The sequence below is a fragment of the Pteropus alecto genome, unplaced genomic scaffold (assembly GCF_000325575.1).
Source record: "Pteropus alecto unplaced genomic scaffold, ASM32557v1 scaffold17, whole genome shotgun sequence".
NCBI lineage: Eukaryota > Metazoa > Chordata > Mammalia > Chiroptera > Pteropodidae > Pteropus > Pteropus alecto.
In genome coordinates, this window is record NW_006440645.1 from 4,201,007 (window position 1) to 4,218,053 (window position 17,047).

A 17,047-nucleotide genomic window follows, 5' to 3' on the forward strand; every position below is an offset into this window, starting at 1 on the left:
TTGTACATAGATGTTCATCGCAGCATTAATCAAAATAGGCAAACAGTGGAAGCAACCCAAATGCTCAACTGACACATGGGTAAATAGACGTGGTCGATCCATACAATGTAACATTGTTTGGCAATAAAAATACTGAAGTTCTGAAACATTTTACAGCACAGGAGAGCCTTGAAAATGTTAGGCTAATTTCAAGAACCTGGTCACAAAAGGCCAAATATTGTATGATTCCATTTATGAAATATTCAGAAAAAGTGAATCCATTGTGGCAAGAAGTAGGCTCGTGGTTTCCTGGCACTGGGGACGGGAGAATGGAGAGTGACTGCTAATGGCATGGGGCTTCTTCCTGGGGTGATGACCATGTTCTGAACTTAGACGGTGACGATGGCTGCACAACTTTGTGAATATACTAAAAACCACTAAATTTTACACTTATGGTATGTAAATTATATCTCAAAGCTGTTAAAAAAATTTTTTTTGCTAGATTCACAGTTGTGGTTGAAACATACACAGTTTGCTTTTGGTTTGTGGCTATACTGAAATAAGTTAACAGCCTCAAATGAAACTGTATTTATCTCTAAGAATTGTGTATATAACGAGCAAATATAAAACAATGGTATTATTATAATTAAGAAGAATGAACTAAATAAAATGTATATTGTCTTTATTAAATAGTAAGATACCACATGACATTCAATCACTACTACTGTTACCAATTATTGTCACCTAATTAAGTCCCAAACATTGTAGAAGTGGTAATGCTTTTTCTTCAAGTAGTAAATATAAATGGTGTCCTTCAACACATCAGTATTTTTTTAATTTTTCAAAATATATATTAAGATAAGTGTACTAACAAATACTAAATAATGTGGAAATGGCTCCAGAAAAGAAGGTTCAATGATCTTCTCTGTCCCTTCTTAATGGGATATAAGTGTTGCTTGACTATATATATTGGGCTTAAAATTTCTATCCGAATCATAAATAAGTCAGTAACTAGAAATAGAGCAGGTAAATCATTAAATTTATTAAGTTAGTGAAAAATGGTTAACTTCCCACTGTCTCAAAATTTATTTTTGCTGTTCAATCCAAATCATCCAACGTGACGTGTCTTCTATTTCTCTAGAGGAACAACAGGAGGGCTTGGGGGTGGGGATTGGCATTGGTGAGCTTGGGAAGAAACCTATCCCCCTACTCAGTGTTCATTCTCAGAGATTCACTTTCTGAGAAAAAGCAACACTGCAATCTTAAGTCAGTATGAGATCTAAGATTGAAAAAAACAGAGATAAAACCACAAACCCATGGCATGTAGGAGAGGTTAATATATTCTATGAATGAACAGTCATAGAAATGGCCATTATCTTTTAATTCTGTCTGCAATATGTGTGTGACTCAAAAATCTTTCATAACTAGAGGTATTTTTTCATGGACGAACACTTTATTGAATTGGAAAAAAATTATTTTATAAATGACCATATTAAAGAGATAGTTCAACTATATCTGAACTCCAATTTCTAAGAATACAAATGCTTTCTGGCATTATTTTTTTCCCAATAGCTTTGTTAAGGCATAATTGAATATAAAACACTGCACATATTTAATGTGTACAATTTGACAAGTTTGGACAAATACGTACCCATGAAACCATCACCACAGTCAGGCCAGTAAACATGACTACCCCGTGCCTGCCTCTTTGTGGTAATAACACTTAACATGAGATCTCCTCTGTTAGCAGGTTTTTAAAGCACACAGTACAATACTGTACAGCAGATCTGTAGAACTTACAAGTCTCGCACAAATGAACCATTGTACCCACAGAACAGCAACTCCCCTTTTCCCCCTGGCAACCACCATTCTACCCTCTGTTTCTATGAGTTTGACTATTGTAGGACTGTGACTGGCTTATTTCACTTACAATGTCCTCCAGGTTCATCCATGTTACTGCAAATGACAGGATTTCTTTCTTTAAAGGCTGAATAATATTCCATTGTATGCATATACAATTTCTTTTTCTATTCATCTGTTGATGGTTATTTAGGTTGTTTCCGTATCTTGGCTGTTGTGAATAGTGCTGTGGTGAATGTGAGAATGCAGGGATCTCTTCTAGACCTTAACTGCAATTGTTTTGAATATATCCAGAAGTGAAATAGCTGGATCATATGCTAGTTCTATTTTTAATTTTTTGAGGAACAACCATACTGTTTCCCATAGCAGCTGTACCATTTGACATTGCCATCAACAGTGTACAAGGGTTCCAATTTTTCGATTTCTCCACATTCTTACCAACATTTATCTTTTTTTTTTCTTTAATAATAGAAAAATCCTAACAGGTGTGAGGTGATAGCTCATTATGGTTTTGATTTGCACTTCCATAATAATTGGTGATGTTGAGCTTCTTTTCACACGTATGTTGGCCATTTATACATCTTCTCTGAAGAAATGTCTATTCAAGACTTTTGCTCATGTTTTAAATGGATTATTTGTTTTTGATTTTGTTTGTTTCCCTATTGAATTGTAGGAGTTTCTTGTATATTTTGGATATTAATCTCTTGTCAAATATATGTTTTGCAGAAATTTTCTTCCATTCTGTAGGGTGCTTTTCATTCTGTTGATTGTTCTTTGCTGTGCAAAAGCTTTTTAGTTTCGATGTAGTCCCACTTGTCGATTTTTGCTTTTATTGTGTGTACTATTGATGTCATATCCAAGAAATCATTGCCAAGACTAGCATCAAGAAGCTTTTCTCCCCTTTTTTTTTCCTAGGAGTTTTACAGTTTCAGGTCTTAAAATGAAGACTTAAATCCATTTGGAGTTGATTTTTGTGTGTGGTGTAAGATAAGGGTCCAGTTTCATTTTTGTGCATGGGGATATCCAGTTTTCGCTACACAATTTGTTGAAAAGATTATCCTTTCTCCATTGTGTATTTTTGGTACTTTCAATGAAAAATTAATTGACAATAGAGGCATGGATTTATTCTGTTCTTTGGGCCACATGTCTGTCTTTATACCAGTGTCATACAGTTTTACTTAATGTAGCTTTGTAATATATTTTGAAGTCAGGAAGTATATGGCTCCAGCTTTGTTTCTCTTTCTTTGCTTTGGCTATATGGAGACTTTTATGGTTCCAAATGAATTTTAGGATTTTTTTTATTTCTTTAAAAAATGTCATTGAGATTTTGATGGGGATAAAATTGAATCTATAAATTGCTTTGGGTAGTATGAACATTAAACAATATTAAGTCTTCCAATTCATGAACATGGATGTCTTTCCATTTATTTGTGCCTTCTTTAACTCCTTTCACCCATGTTTTGTAGTTTTCAGGGTACAAGTCTTTCACCTCCTTGGTTAAGTTTATTCCTAAGTATTTTATTCTTTTTGATACTAGTACAGATGGGATTGTTTTCATAATTTTTGTTCAGCTAGCCCATTTATAATTTGTAAAAATGCAACTGATTTTCATATGTTGATTTTGTATTCTCCAATTTTACTGTATTTATTAGTTCTAACAGTTTTTTGTAGAATCATTAGAGTTTTCTATAAATAAGATCATGTCATCTGCAAAGAGATAATTTTCATTCTTCTTTTACTATTTGAATGGCTTTTAGTTCTTTTTCTTGCCTAATACCTCTGGCCAGGAATTGCAGTACTGTGTTGCTAGAAGCAAGCATGGGCATGCCTTGTCTTGTTTATGATCTTAGAGGAAAAGCTCTGAGTTTTTCACTGTTGAATATGACATTCTACATGGCCTTTATTATGTTGAGGTAATTCCTTCATTATTTCTTTAAATAAGCTTTCTGTCCCTTTTTCCCTGTTTTCGTTATACTCCACAATGTACATATTGGTTCATTTGATGATGTCCCATAAGTCCCTTAAACTTTCTTCCTTCTTTTGCATAATTTCCAATGACTCGCCTTTGAGTTTGCTGATCCTTTCTTCTGCTTCACCAAGCCCGATGTTGAGGTTCTCTATTGAATTTTTCAGTTCAACATTAAATTCTTAAGCTCCAGAATTTCTGTTTGGATTCTTTTTTATGTTTTTTATGTCTTTGTTGATATTCTCATTTTGTTTATATATTGTTTATTTGATTTCATTTAGTTGTCTGTGTTATTTTGTAATTCACTAAGCTTAAGATAATTAGTTTGAGTTCTTTTTCAAGAAGTACATAGATCTTCATTTCTTTAAGGTTGGTTACTGGAGATTTTGTTCTTTGTTTGTGTCATATCCCCTGAATCTTTGGGCTCCTTGTACCTTTGCATCCGTGTCTGGACATCTGAAAGAACAGCCACCTCTCCTGGTCTTTACAGATTGGCTTCAACGAGGAAAGACCTTCAGTAACCATCTTGGCTAGAGTTTCTGGGAGCCTTGCAAACTTTTTGTGGGAATGCGCACACTCCACTTCTCTTTCTCCCTTCTGGCGGAAAAGTCTTTGGTGTTGTTTTGGTTTTTCTGTTTGTCTTCAACCTGCGACTCAAAATTATTAAACTCTCAACAAACTTAGGTTATAGGCCATAGACAGAAAGGGCCTCTCTTGGAAAAGATCTGTAGTTCCTTCCTTCTCTGATATCTGCTGGGACACCTTTAGTCCCAGCTTATCACTTTCTTCTAGGGTTTTACTAAGGCAGCAAGAAGCAGCTGATCCATTTCAACATTCCTACTTTTTCCTATTATTTCCTAGAATATTACAGCTTCAGTAGGCATATATCTGTCTCCCAAGGAAAAACAGTTTTATCAACTATTTCCCAAAAAGTTTCTAGAACCTCTTAACCAAGAATAGTAGCAGGGTGCCTGTTGCCATTGGTTCCACTTTCTCTGCTCAACACATTTCACATTATGCTTCAGGCCTGAGACTTGTACCATTTCATTTTCAGGTACCAAATTCCGTGTTAAATAGGATACTCCCCAGCATAAGTGACAGAAACCCTGCTTCGAATTGGCCTGAACACCAAGGGCATTTATTTCATATATTAGAAAATCTAAAAGTAGGATTGACTCCAGGACCAATTGATTTGGTAGCTTAGAGATGTCATCAAGGCCATATTCTTGGCTGTCATGGAGTTGATGTCCTGCTAAGATTGATTTCTCTCATGGTCATAATATGGCTACTGACAACCAGAAAAAAAATGTTCTTATTGTTCATATCCACCAGGGGAGAGTGAAACTAGATTCTCTTTCCAGAAACTTAAGTAGGTCCTTGACCCAAATTGTCTTAGGTCTGCCCATCCCCTGATTAACCATTTCCGATGGGGATAGTCTTACATGATTGGCTTACACTGATCAGAGATAGAATGGATGTTGGAGCATTAGCTCCGGTATCCTTCATTGTGTGCTAAAGTGCAAATGAATGTTCTGGCTTCCTAATATCTCTCCTCTTGACACTAGCTAAGTTTCTCCCTGTGCTCCCCTACACGTAAGATCTTAGAGTGAAGACTGTTGCATGCTCCAAGAAATTTTGGCAGAAAAAGTTGTTTGACCAAGCTATACATTTGTTATTCCACTTTTGACTTAAGTCAACAACCAACACTTCAATAATTCAGTAAAGCTAGCTGGACTCCCTGTATCTTTTAGGAAAGTTTTAAGGTTGAAAGTAACAATCCAAATGTAGTGCTTAAACAATAGGGTTTTATTTGTGTTATATAAGAAATATGGCCATACGTACTTGCTTGTGTTAGCTTAGTAATTTTAAATGTCAAGGTTAATGTCTGTGATTCTCAGCTTTATTTATATGTCTGTTACCTCATGGTGACAAAGTGACTGCTGCAATCTAGACATTGAGTTTATATTTTAAGTAGGAGGAAGTGGGAAGGGTGATCCTACTTACAACATTATCATCCAGAACTAATGACTCATGGCCACCCTTAGCTGGTAGGTGACTATGTAGAAGGAATCTGGGTAAACCAAACACAGTATCTGCTGCACACTGCAAGCTGGTAAAGTATATAAGCATATGCAGTTCAGTGCAGAGTAACTTACTTTCTTCCGGAAGCTGAAAATGAATTTATGCGTGGTGATAGGCATAAGGATCTAGATATGCTCAATCAAGCTGCCCCATCCTGTAGGAGTGCTTTATGGTGTCTACCTGTGGCACCTGTCCTGGACTTGGGAGATTGTGTGCCATCCATGGCTCCCTGCTACCTTGTGAGTTTCAGCTCAACTTCCTGGGTTCCTGTCCAGAGGCATCCAGTTGGTTTGGAGTTGAACTGTAATTGAGGCTGCAGGAAGCTGTGGCTGACCTGGTTTCTTGTTGCCTCACAAATAGCCTACATGATCTTATTCTGATAACTCCTTCACAGTGTCCGTGTGAGGAATAAGAGATCCCTTGAGTCTCCCCTTCCTCCTCTGACTCTAAAAGAGGCTTTTGTTGTATTAGGGTTGGCTAGCTCGGACAGGCTATTGAGAGAGCTTTGCCTCCTTGCCTGAGACTCAAGAGTTGTCTCCTTCTTGAGTTGTCATCTGTGTAGCTCACTGGACAGTGGGTGTGCAGAGGCTGCAGTAGGAGAAAGGTTTATAGCAAAGAGGACTTTACTTCGGCCTTCATTAAGTCCCGCTTTGTTCTCATGGCATCTAGGAGCTGGATGCAGAAGAGGGCAGGACTGGAGGATCTGCTTCCCACACCTCCACCATTCCCAGGCTAGTCCTGCTCTGAACAGAGAAAAGATCGAAGCCCTCCTGATGAATCAAAACTAGCCAAGCCTCCTTGGAATCCCAGAGCTACTTGGAACCAAGGCAGCAAGTAGGAGGTAATTGTCTTCTGTTGCCTTCAGTTCTTGTTCTCTTCTCTGTCAGAACAGAGCATCACTCTCCTCCACATGAATTTCCCTGCTGAGTTTGCTTCTCAAATCCTGCCAAGGAGCTACCCCACCCCTCACCCCTGCCGTCCGACACGTGCTAGTGGTTCTGTCTGTGGCCAAGAGAAGTAGAAAGTCTAGATTTCTAAATTGAAGGAACTGGCTAATAGTTTTCACAAGTGGCCTTTGAGGGAAAATGGTATGTATTTTCATTTTTTGGTGGAAACTGAGCATTCATTCAGAGAAGTGGTGTACGAGTAGGAAGGCGACACCGGAGATCCACACAGCTCTTGTGAACAGGCGTGGCTTCCCAGGCAGTGAGGGTTAGGTAGCAGGAAGTGTCCGGATCTGAAGAAGCTAAGTGATGACAGCCCTTACGGGTATCCAGGATTCCCTCTGCTCTTCTTCTCTGTACACTTCAGGCTTTGGCCAAGAGGCTTAAGTTTAAAATAGGCAGGGCCTGTTTGGGAAGGCAGAGTTCTCATAGGGCTTTTCTTCCCATCCCAGTGCTGGGTGTATTACTACTTGTTATACTCAGAAGCAGCCCTGTGTTTTCTAGATCCTTCAGCAACTGTTGGCGTCCTAACAGTCTCTCTGTGCTGTCTATCGTTGGGAGGGATGGAGTGTCCTTGGTTTTAAAACACATCCCTGATTCCCCGAATCAGTTTTTGGCTCCTCAGGAGTGAATCCTAAAGATGTCACTAAGGGGAAAGGGAAGGAAATCTTAAAAGGTGTTTAGTTTATTTCACTGTCTCTAGAAAAAGCCTGGCCCAGATCTTTTCACACAAATGGATCTCTGGTTGAATCCCTTATATCCAGCAGTGGAGTCCAGAGCTTTTGTTTAAAAGGTGATTTTTTTTTTTCATTAAAAAAAAAAAAAAGTATATTCATTGTAGAAATTTTGAGAAATTTAAAAGTACAAAAAATACAAAAATTATCTACAGTCCTATATGTCCAGCAATAGTCACCCCTAACCATTTGAGGTGTTTCTTTCCAGTCTCCTCTTCTGTTTTTTTCAACTAATGTGTGTTCATGCCCTTACAAAATTGGGATATTAACCACATACCTGATTTCATGTTCTTCTTTTTCACCTAACATTATATCATGACTTTTCTCAGGCAAAGGAATATTTTTAAAAGCACATTTTAAAGTGATTTTATAATATCTCATCAAATGAATGCATTGAAATTATTTCGTCATTCTTTTAATAATCCATTCCTTTTCTGGACACATTTTTATAGTATTATAGCATTTTCAAATAGCAGCTATGTTAAAATAAAATTAATTAAGACTTAATAAGCACATGAAATGTTCAGTGATGTGTCCTAAATGTTATAAAGCATGTAAAAAATTTTAAGGCCAGTTCTCTGATCTCAGGGAGATTTCAGGTTTATTATAGCGTGATTTTTTTTTAATTAAAAATACCATATGACTTAAAACATATAGCTTATAATTTAAAATAATTAGTACTTACACTTATTTAAAATATGATTTTAAAATAAGATTTATTTTAAAATATGATTTATTTTACATTCTTTCTACTTTCCAAAACCACATGAGGCAACTTTACCATAAAAGAGACAGCTAAAATAAAAGCGAAGATCATTATAAGAAGGGGGAAAAGATCGGGCTCAGCCTCAAAGGGTAAGGAAGGGAGGAAGAAGAGGCCGATGAAACCAGAAAACCCAGCCTACGAAAAACGACTGCACTGAGAGGCTCCAGCTTTTACTACCTAAACTTCACGCCTTCCATTACTCATCTGTTCTTTCAGCCCACACGTGTCAGTGAGCACTTCCAATGTGCCGGGCACTGAGCTGGGGCCTGGGAAACGAAGACAGACGAGACACACACGTTCGCATAGAACCTGTTTTTCACAGAGAGACAGAACTTCTCCTAGCTCTGAGGGACAGTGTCCTCCGTGGGAAATTCAGAGATCTACACTTCTTCATCTCTTATAGGTCCTCAGAAGAAGCAGTGGACACTACGTTAAGTCAAAGAATTCAGCATCAGTTTAAAAAATATAGTCTATCAATGTAGGATTTGAACTAGAGAAAATAAAGCTTAGAGAATCTAGAAATATGACTGTTTAACACGTTCTTTATGAAACTCCATATTAATTATTCTTGCTGCTCCTTTGATAATAATACAGTTGACTATTTTTAAATGTTTTATTTTTAATTATCTAAGAAATATGAACGTATTACTAACTTTTAGAAAAAGGAAAACTCTCCCTAAGGCCTTGACCTGACCTAATCATTAATAGCATTTATATTGCTTTCCCATCTTTCAGATTGTCATATTCTTGTAATTGTACACATAAAACTGTCCTTGACTTTTTTTCACAAACCATTAAATCACAAGCATATATATTTCCACTCAATTATTAAGGCTGAGGAGACCCGAGATCTGCAGACAGTAAGCCTTAGCCGTAGGAGAGCCAATGCGTAGCTCCCGTCTGAAAGCCAGCAGGCTCAAGACCTGGGAGGAAGCAGTGTTTTAGTTCAAGTCCAAAGTCTGGAGAAAACCAACGTCCCACTCAGGCAGTTAGGCAGGACATGTGCTCTCTGACTCCGCCTTCTTGTTCTATTCAGGCCTTCAGCTGATTGGGTGAGCCCTCCTACACTAGGGAGGGCCAGCCACTCAGATGTTAGCCTCACCTAGAATCACCCTCTCAGCCTCACACAGAATAGGGTCTGGCCAGATGTCTGGGCAACCCATGGCCTAGTCAAGATGACACACAAAATCGACCATGAGAAGCATCATTCATGATTTACAGTCTTTGTGAGCATAATTTATGTAGCCATATTGATTACTATATTTTTATTTCCTATTTTTTTCCACTTATAAATAATACCATGATGAACATGTTCATGACATGAATATTTCCCTCCTTTAAACTACATCTTTGGACTAGCTCCCCCTTATGGGTTTCTTTTTGTTTGAGGGTCGGGTTGTGTGTTGAGTTTCCTGGCACTGCTGTAACAAAACACCACCCACAAGGGCGCTTAAAAAACAATATTTACTCTTTGTCAGTTCTGGAGTCTAGACATCCAGAATCAAGATTTTGGCAGAGTTCTGTCTTCCTTACTTCTCTCCTATTTTCTGGTGGCTGTTGGCAAGTTTTGGCATTCCATGGCTTACGGATGCATCACTCCGATCTCTGTCTCTGTATTCACATGGTACTCTCTACTCTGTCTTCACATGGCCTTTTTATAGGACACCAGTCATTGGATTTGGGGCCCACCCTAATCCAGTGTGACTTCATCATAACTAATTACCTCTGCAAAGACCCTATTTACAAATAAGGTCACATTCACAGGTACCAGGTGTTAGGACTACAGCATATATTTTTAGGGGGCACAGTTCAACCCATCGCTGGGTATCTTGCTGCTCCTGATAGATACTGTCAAAATGTATCATAAAAGGCTTGTATTTGAAATGTGCCAATAGGGTATGAGAGAAGTTTTATTTTATGTGTTTTATATTCTTAAAATAGTTACAGGCATACCTCAGAGATATCACGGATTTAGTTCCAGGCCACTACAATAAAATGCATATTGCAATAAAGAGAATCAGGTGAATTTCTTGTTTCTCAGTACATATAAAGTCATGTTTATACTATACTGGACTCTATTAACTGAGCAATAGCATTATGTCTTAAAAACAATATACATATCCTGATTAAAAATAATTTATCACTAAAAATGTTAACCATCCTCTGAGCCTTCAGTAAGTCATAAACTTTTTGCTGGTGAAGGGTCTGGCTTCAATGTTCATGGCTGCTGACCTGTCAAGGTGGTTGTTGCTGAAGGACAGGGTCGCTGTGCTGATTTCTTAAAACCACCCAGCAACAAAGTTTGCCCCATCGAATGACTCTTCCCTTCATGAATGATTTCTCTGTAGAGTGTGAGGCGGTTTGATAGCTTTTTACCCATAATAGAACTTCTTTTAAAATTGGGGCCCTCTCAAACCCTGCCACTGCTTTGTCGACTGAGTTTATGTCGTATTACAAATTCTTAGTTGTCATCTCAACAGTCTTCGCTGCATCCTCACCGGGAGTAGATTCCATCTCAAGAACCACCTCCTCTGCTCCTCAAGAAGCAGCTCCTCATCCTTTCGAGCTCCGTCACGAGACTGCAGTGATCCGGTCCCTTCTTCAGGCTCCGCCTCTGCTTCTCGTTCCCCGGCCGTTCCCGGCGTGTCTCCGGTTACCTCCTCCACTGCAGTCTTGAGCCCCTCAGGGTCACCCACGGGGGCTGGAATCCACTTCTTCCACACTCCTGTACGCGTGGACATTTTGACCTCTTCCCATGAATTGCGAATGTTTTTCAGGGCACCCGGAGTGGTGAACCCTTTCTGAAAGGTTTCCTATCGACTTTGTGCACATCCATCTGTGGTAGCTATAACTTTACTAAATGTATTTCTTAAATCATAAGACTTGAAAGCCAGAATTACTCCTTGATCCACGGGCTGCAGAATGGACGAGTGCATTGTCAATGAGCAGTAGGTCTCAACAGTAGATTTAAAATATTCAAGAAACCTATTGTAAACAGATGCGCTATCATGTGGGCTTTGTTGTTCCTTTTACAGAGCACAGGCAGCATTGATTTAGCATAATTCTTAAGAGCCTAGGATTTTCAGAATGGTAAATGAGCACTGGCTTCAACTTAAGGTCACCAGCTGCATTAGCCCCTGACAAGAGTCTGCCTGTCCTTTGAAGCCAGGCACAGACTTCTCCTCTCTAGCTGTGAAGGTCCTGGATGGCATCTCCTTCCAGCGTAAGGCTGTTTCATCTGCAGTGAAAATCTGTGGTTTAGTGCAGCCACCTTCATTAATCATCTTAGCCAGATCTCTCCAGATCTCCCCGATGCAGCTTTGACATCGTCACTTGCTGCTTCACCATGTACTTCTGTGGAGATGGAATCTCTCCTTAAGCCTCATGAACCAACCTCTGCCAGCTTCAGACTTTTCTTCTGCAGCTTCCTCACCAGTCTCAGCCTTCAGAGAATTGAAGGGAGTTGGGGTCGTGTTCTGGATTAGGCTTTGGCTTAAGGGAATGTGGTGGCTGGTTTGGTCTTCTATTCAGACCATTAAATTTTTCTTTATATCAGCAATAAGGCTGTTTTGTTTTCATATCATTCGTGTGTTCACTGAAGTAGCACTTCTCATTTCCTTCAAGAACTTTTTCTTTGCATTCACAACTTGGCTAACTGTTTGGCTTTGGAGGCCCAGCTTCCGGCCTGTCTCAGCTAATGGCATGCCTTCCTCACTGAGCTTAATCATTTCTAGCTTTTGATTTAAAGTAGAGATGTGTGACTCTTCCTTTCACATAGAGGCCATTGCAGGGTTATTAATTTCAGTCACCCTAACAGATATAATAATCATGAAAATGTTTGCAATATTGCGAGAATTACCAAAATGTGACACAGACATGAAGTGAATAAATTCTGTTGGAAGGATGGCGCCGGTAGACTTACTTGAAGCAGGATTGCCCCAAACCTTTAATCTGTAAAAACTGAGAAGTGTGATAAAAGCCCGTGTTGCTTGCTGACGATTTGACTCTCTAGTCATTTCATAATGACCCCCTTTCTCTCAAGTCAGGCTTTTTGGCTGGGCCAGAACTGCTGGCACTATTTTTGCAGAGGGGAGATATACAGTACCGGCTCTCACGGCTGCTATGAGTGCCAGACAGTCAGCAGGGGGACGCTGGGTGCTCCAGCCCTCCCGAGTTGGAGCGTGCACAGGTTACCTCGGGGACAGGGATTCTTGGAGGGATGTGCTCAGGGCTGTTCAGGCGTGGCCACCTTGGGAAGACTTGGACTTCGCTCTGCAGATTTCTGCGGTTCCCCATCAGACCCCAGGAATGGCTGTGGAACACTCGCTCGGGGCACGAGGCTTGCTCCAGTGCCTGACACGTTTATTTTTCTCTCAGGAGTGGGTGTCAGTGACTTCGTAGCAGACTAAGCTCCACCAAATAGGCTGTCCGTTGCTAAAGGTTACCTGACTGTAATCTTACAGCTTCTGTTCACTCATGGCTTCTACTCCACTATGGCTTCTGTTTTGCCGCTCGATGTCTCTTGGCTTCCATCCATACTGTTGTCTGCTGGTTCTGATGCTGAGTATTGTAGGTTCAAACTCCCCAAGAGGGTGGCTCAGACTAAACTGGCCCGTTCTCACCCCTGCTGAGCACAGCGCTGGGTTAATTAGAGCTCCTATGACAAGCCTTGTGGGTAAGGGCCTGTGCACTGGTGACTGCGTGATCTGCTGGCCGTCCCTGGCACAGTCAACTATAACCATGGTGGTGGGTCCTATATTAATAAGTGCAGAGACATGGGCCGAGAAAACCCTGTTCGCCAAGTTACAGAGCTTGGACTTTTGGTAAAAGGAAGTCACTGACATATTTTAGGCAGAGAGATGAAATAGCTTTTTCTAGTTCAAGTGTAAAATATAGGTTGACAGGGAGCAGAACTGGTAGCCTATTAACTGAGTAGGAAGCTATTGAATATCAGTGCAGGAGACAGGGCGGTGGTGGCACTGAGGGACAACAGTGCAGACAAGCGGACCGTCTGGAAGATAAAACTGGTCAAACTCAAAAACCAAGTTGATAGAGTGAGTGTCAGGATTGAGTGCAGAATGAGTCCCAGGTGTCTGGCATGGCAGCCTAGGAGTGGTATACCTTTAACTGAAGTTTAGGGACTTAGGAGAAAAGACAGATTTCCGGGGAAGGGATGAAAGGTGCTGAGTTCAGTTTTGGACATTTTGAGTTTCACACATTTGGCTACATGCCTCCAAGGTTAAGTGTCATTTCTACAAAGCAAGTTTCTCTGACCAGTTACAGGGGACAGGTCTCCATCTTGTAACGCCCTCTCCTCCTCTGTGTAACCACAGTTCAAGGTCAGCGACTGTTGTGTGGCTGTTTACCGTGATCTCCAGGAGGAGGGCGTACTCCTGGCCCAGGCCAGAGCCTGCTCTGCAGGAGGCCTCAGCAGATCCTACTGAACGAGCACTAGGTGCTGCTCCATGACCCAAGGGCCACCTACTGTGTTCTTGCTCCTTACGCAGCACTGGAGACTGAGAAAGAGAGTCCCCGTGTGTGGTCACACATTGAGTGAGTATAGGATGCTAGGTTCAGCAAATAAAAATCAGGACGCCCAGATCAAATGGCATTTCCGATCAATCATAGATACTTCTTTGGTGAAAATGTGTCCTCGAAGTTGCACAGGATATACCACCATGGGCTAAGTGGGTGGCATTGGCCTCAGAATTATGTGACCCCCAAGCCCAAGTCTCTGCCCCGCCGCTAGGAGGAAGCGCCACTGCTCCACGGAGAGCCTACCGCATTGTTCCCGCAGTAACGGCTTTGGTTTCGCTTTATGTCGGTTTTTTATTATTATTCTTGCCTTAATGGACAGTAAGTCAGTTTGTTCTGCATTCAGACCAGGAACTAATGGGTTCCAAAAATTCTGTTAGAGTCTTCCTGGGGCCTTCCTCACATACCAGGGTACACAACACGGCTTGGATTTCGTGTGGTGTCATGCAGGGAAGTTAGAGGACTCTCCCGTGGTGGGGGAGAGGGCTCCCCACCCACATCTGTGGTATTTTGAGCCACTCAGGAGCTGTGGCCCCTATCAGATGATGGCGTACGTCAAAGAGAGTGCTTTATAGTTTGTGAGTTTCCTCACCAATATTCTGAATTGTACTGGAAACAAGATAATGAAACAAGATAAGTTTTCCTGAGCAGTCTTGGGGCTGTCCTGTGTGGTTGATTTGATCTGTGGAGCTGCTGCGTTATGGGTAATTTTGAAACAGGGTTTGCTTATCTGTCTTCCCTCGGTTACAGCATCTTGGCACTGGTTCAAGGGGCAGTACTGGGCTTTTCTTGAAGGACCTAGAAAGACTCTCTCCCCCTCTCTGTGCGTGTGTGTGTGCTGTACATGGAGATCACATGCAAGTTGTTTACTAGAACATTAATAGTGATTATATTTCGAATAGCGTGATTTGGGAATCATTTTCACTTTTCCTTTAAATCTGTTTATATGTTATTTTGAATTTCTGACATAAGCAGTATTACCTTTATAATAACAGTAGGGACCACTCTCTTTTCAGGAGAAAAACAGCTCCAGCCTTCCTTCTATAGGCCCTGGGTTGTCTTCATATCTGATACTCTTCTGTTTCTTCTTCTTCGTCTCCACTTACAAAAGAAAAATAAAAGAGAAATAAGATAAAGAAAAAGGAAAGAATCTTCTAAAAGATTATTCCATAAAACAGCAAAAAAAATTTAAAAAGCAAACAACTCTTTAAAAAGCAAACTATAATATCGTTCAAATCTCCAAAAAGAGAGAGGTTTAAGTTGTAAGCAGCTCAGGATGTGAGGTGCAGGCTCTTTTCAGGGGAAGCTTGCTGGCACTCACTCCTAGATGATGGGGCTTCGCCTGGCAGGGAACTTCGTGGCCAAGAGCACCTGCCAGTGTCAGCCTGGAGGCTCAGGCGCGGCTACATGTCACCGCTACCATCACCGTGGACAGGACAGAGAGCTCCACTGCTCCACTCCTAAAGGCTGGTTCTCACCTGGCAACACAGCCCACTTCCCAGATCGCTCTCTCCCTGCAGCCCCCAAGCTGCTACCGCCGTTTGTAAGGGTTCCTATCAAATAGTGTTTGAAACCATCTCTGTAGAGCACAGACGGAATGCAGGAGACCTGGCGTAAGGGTTCCTATCAAATAGTGTTTGAAACCGTTTTCTCTGTAGAGCACAGACGGAATGCAGGAGACCTGGCGTGGCCCCAGACATTTAAGCTTAACTATACTTTAGTCTATGTGTCCCTAACCCAGACCAGGGGACAGCAGAGTCAGAGTAACAGTCGCAAAACAGTGTTTATCTTGCTGTGCTTCTACCTGCTCTGCAGAAGTTCCTCTCGGCTAATTCTGAAAGGGGCCGATGGGAGGTCACTTGTGTTTGCTCACCACTCTGGCTCCCACTTAGCACTTTCTATCCCTGCTCTCCTCCTGCTCTCCCTGGTGATGTCCTAAAGCCCCCAGCACTGGGAAGGCCCTACTGGCTTCTGCCTGAGCTCCTGTTGGTCTGATGCAGGGAAAACCCTCCCCTCCTCTGAGTCCCCCGGGAAAGCACTGCTGTGGGTTTCTCAAGGAACACGAAGTGTAGCGAAACAGCTTTCGGTTTTTATTCACACTTTCCTGCAGCACCTTCTACCCTGGACACAGAAGTTAAGTCCATGGGAGCCGGGCCGGCAGACAGTCTGCGTGGTGGATGCCCTGGTCCGCCCCTCCCTTCACTTCTCTTCTACCGCCCACTCCTGTCCTTGCTCTTGGACCAGACTTGAGGGCGTGGACCCTCATGTAAGCCTGTTTATGTGTCACCCAGATGCCTTCTGGACGTGATCAGACACACCTGAATTCCTAGATGAATGTGGCATAAGGGACCAAACCACTCCACTTTCCATGAATTTAGATTTGGGGTTCCAGGCACAACAAAGTGCTTAGTAAGACAGCAATGCGAGGACCTCGGCCAGCACCGAGGCTACCAGGACTTGCCTGCTGTGGGTGGGCACGGCGGGTCTTCTTTTCAAGACAGGAGTGGTCAGTGATCCCAAATGGTCACATGAACAAAAGATACACAGACACCCGTGGCCCCAGGAGAAGGGTGAGACAGAATTGGGAAATGCCCTCTGTGGACCCCTCAGTGTGCATGGCTGGTTGCTGGAGAGGAGGGAGTTAATTTGCATAATGCCAAGCAGCCTCCTAGGAGAACAGAGTAGGCGGAAAGCCTCTGAAAGTTCAGTTCGTTAGAACCTCTCTGATGGATTGGGGATGGTTCTGATGCATTTCCCTGCAGCTCGAGAGGATAACAGGGCCCAGAGGCAAGCACACCATGAGGGTGAGGAGCCTGTCTGATGGGTTCATGGGCCAAAGGGCAGGTCTGGACCATGTGGCTGAGGCTGGAAGGAACATAGGCAATGAACGTGTGGCCTGGCTGGGTCTTTCCTTAAAGCCTGGTGTGGCAGCATCTTGGCCTGGGCATGGTCCGTTCACCAGGAGACACGTCCATTGGCCTGTGTGGGACCTAGGGCAGCAGCCAAAGCAAGAATCTCTTCACTGAGCACTTAAACTTAGCACTGACCTTCACAGACTGAGTAGGCCATTCACGTAGCTTGGGCTTTGAGGAAGTAGGGGGCTCAAGACTGAGATACTGAACTTGTTGAGGCTAAAACAATTAACTGCTAAAATTAGAACACTGTGACTCCTTTTGTGCCT

General features: G+C 41.8%; 1 pseudogene; it reads right to left on the reverse strand.

Moving 5' to 3' along the window:
- Positions 1 to 10,483: 10,483 nt before the first annotated feature.
- LOC107196087 lies at positions 10,484 to 12,074 on the reverse strand (annotated as a pseudogene).
- Between the last annotated feature and the right edge of the window lie 4,973 nt (positions 12,075 to 17,047).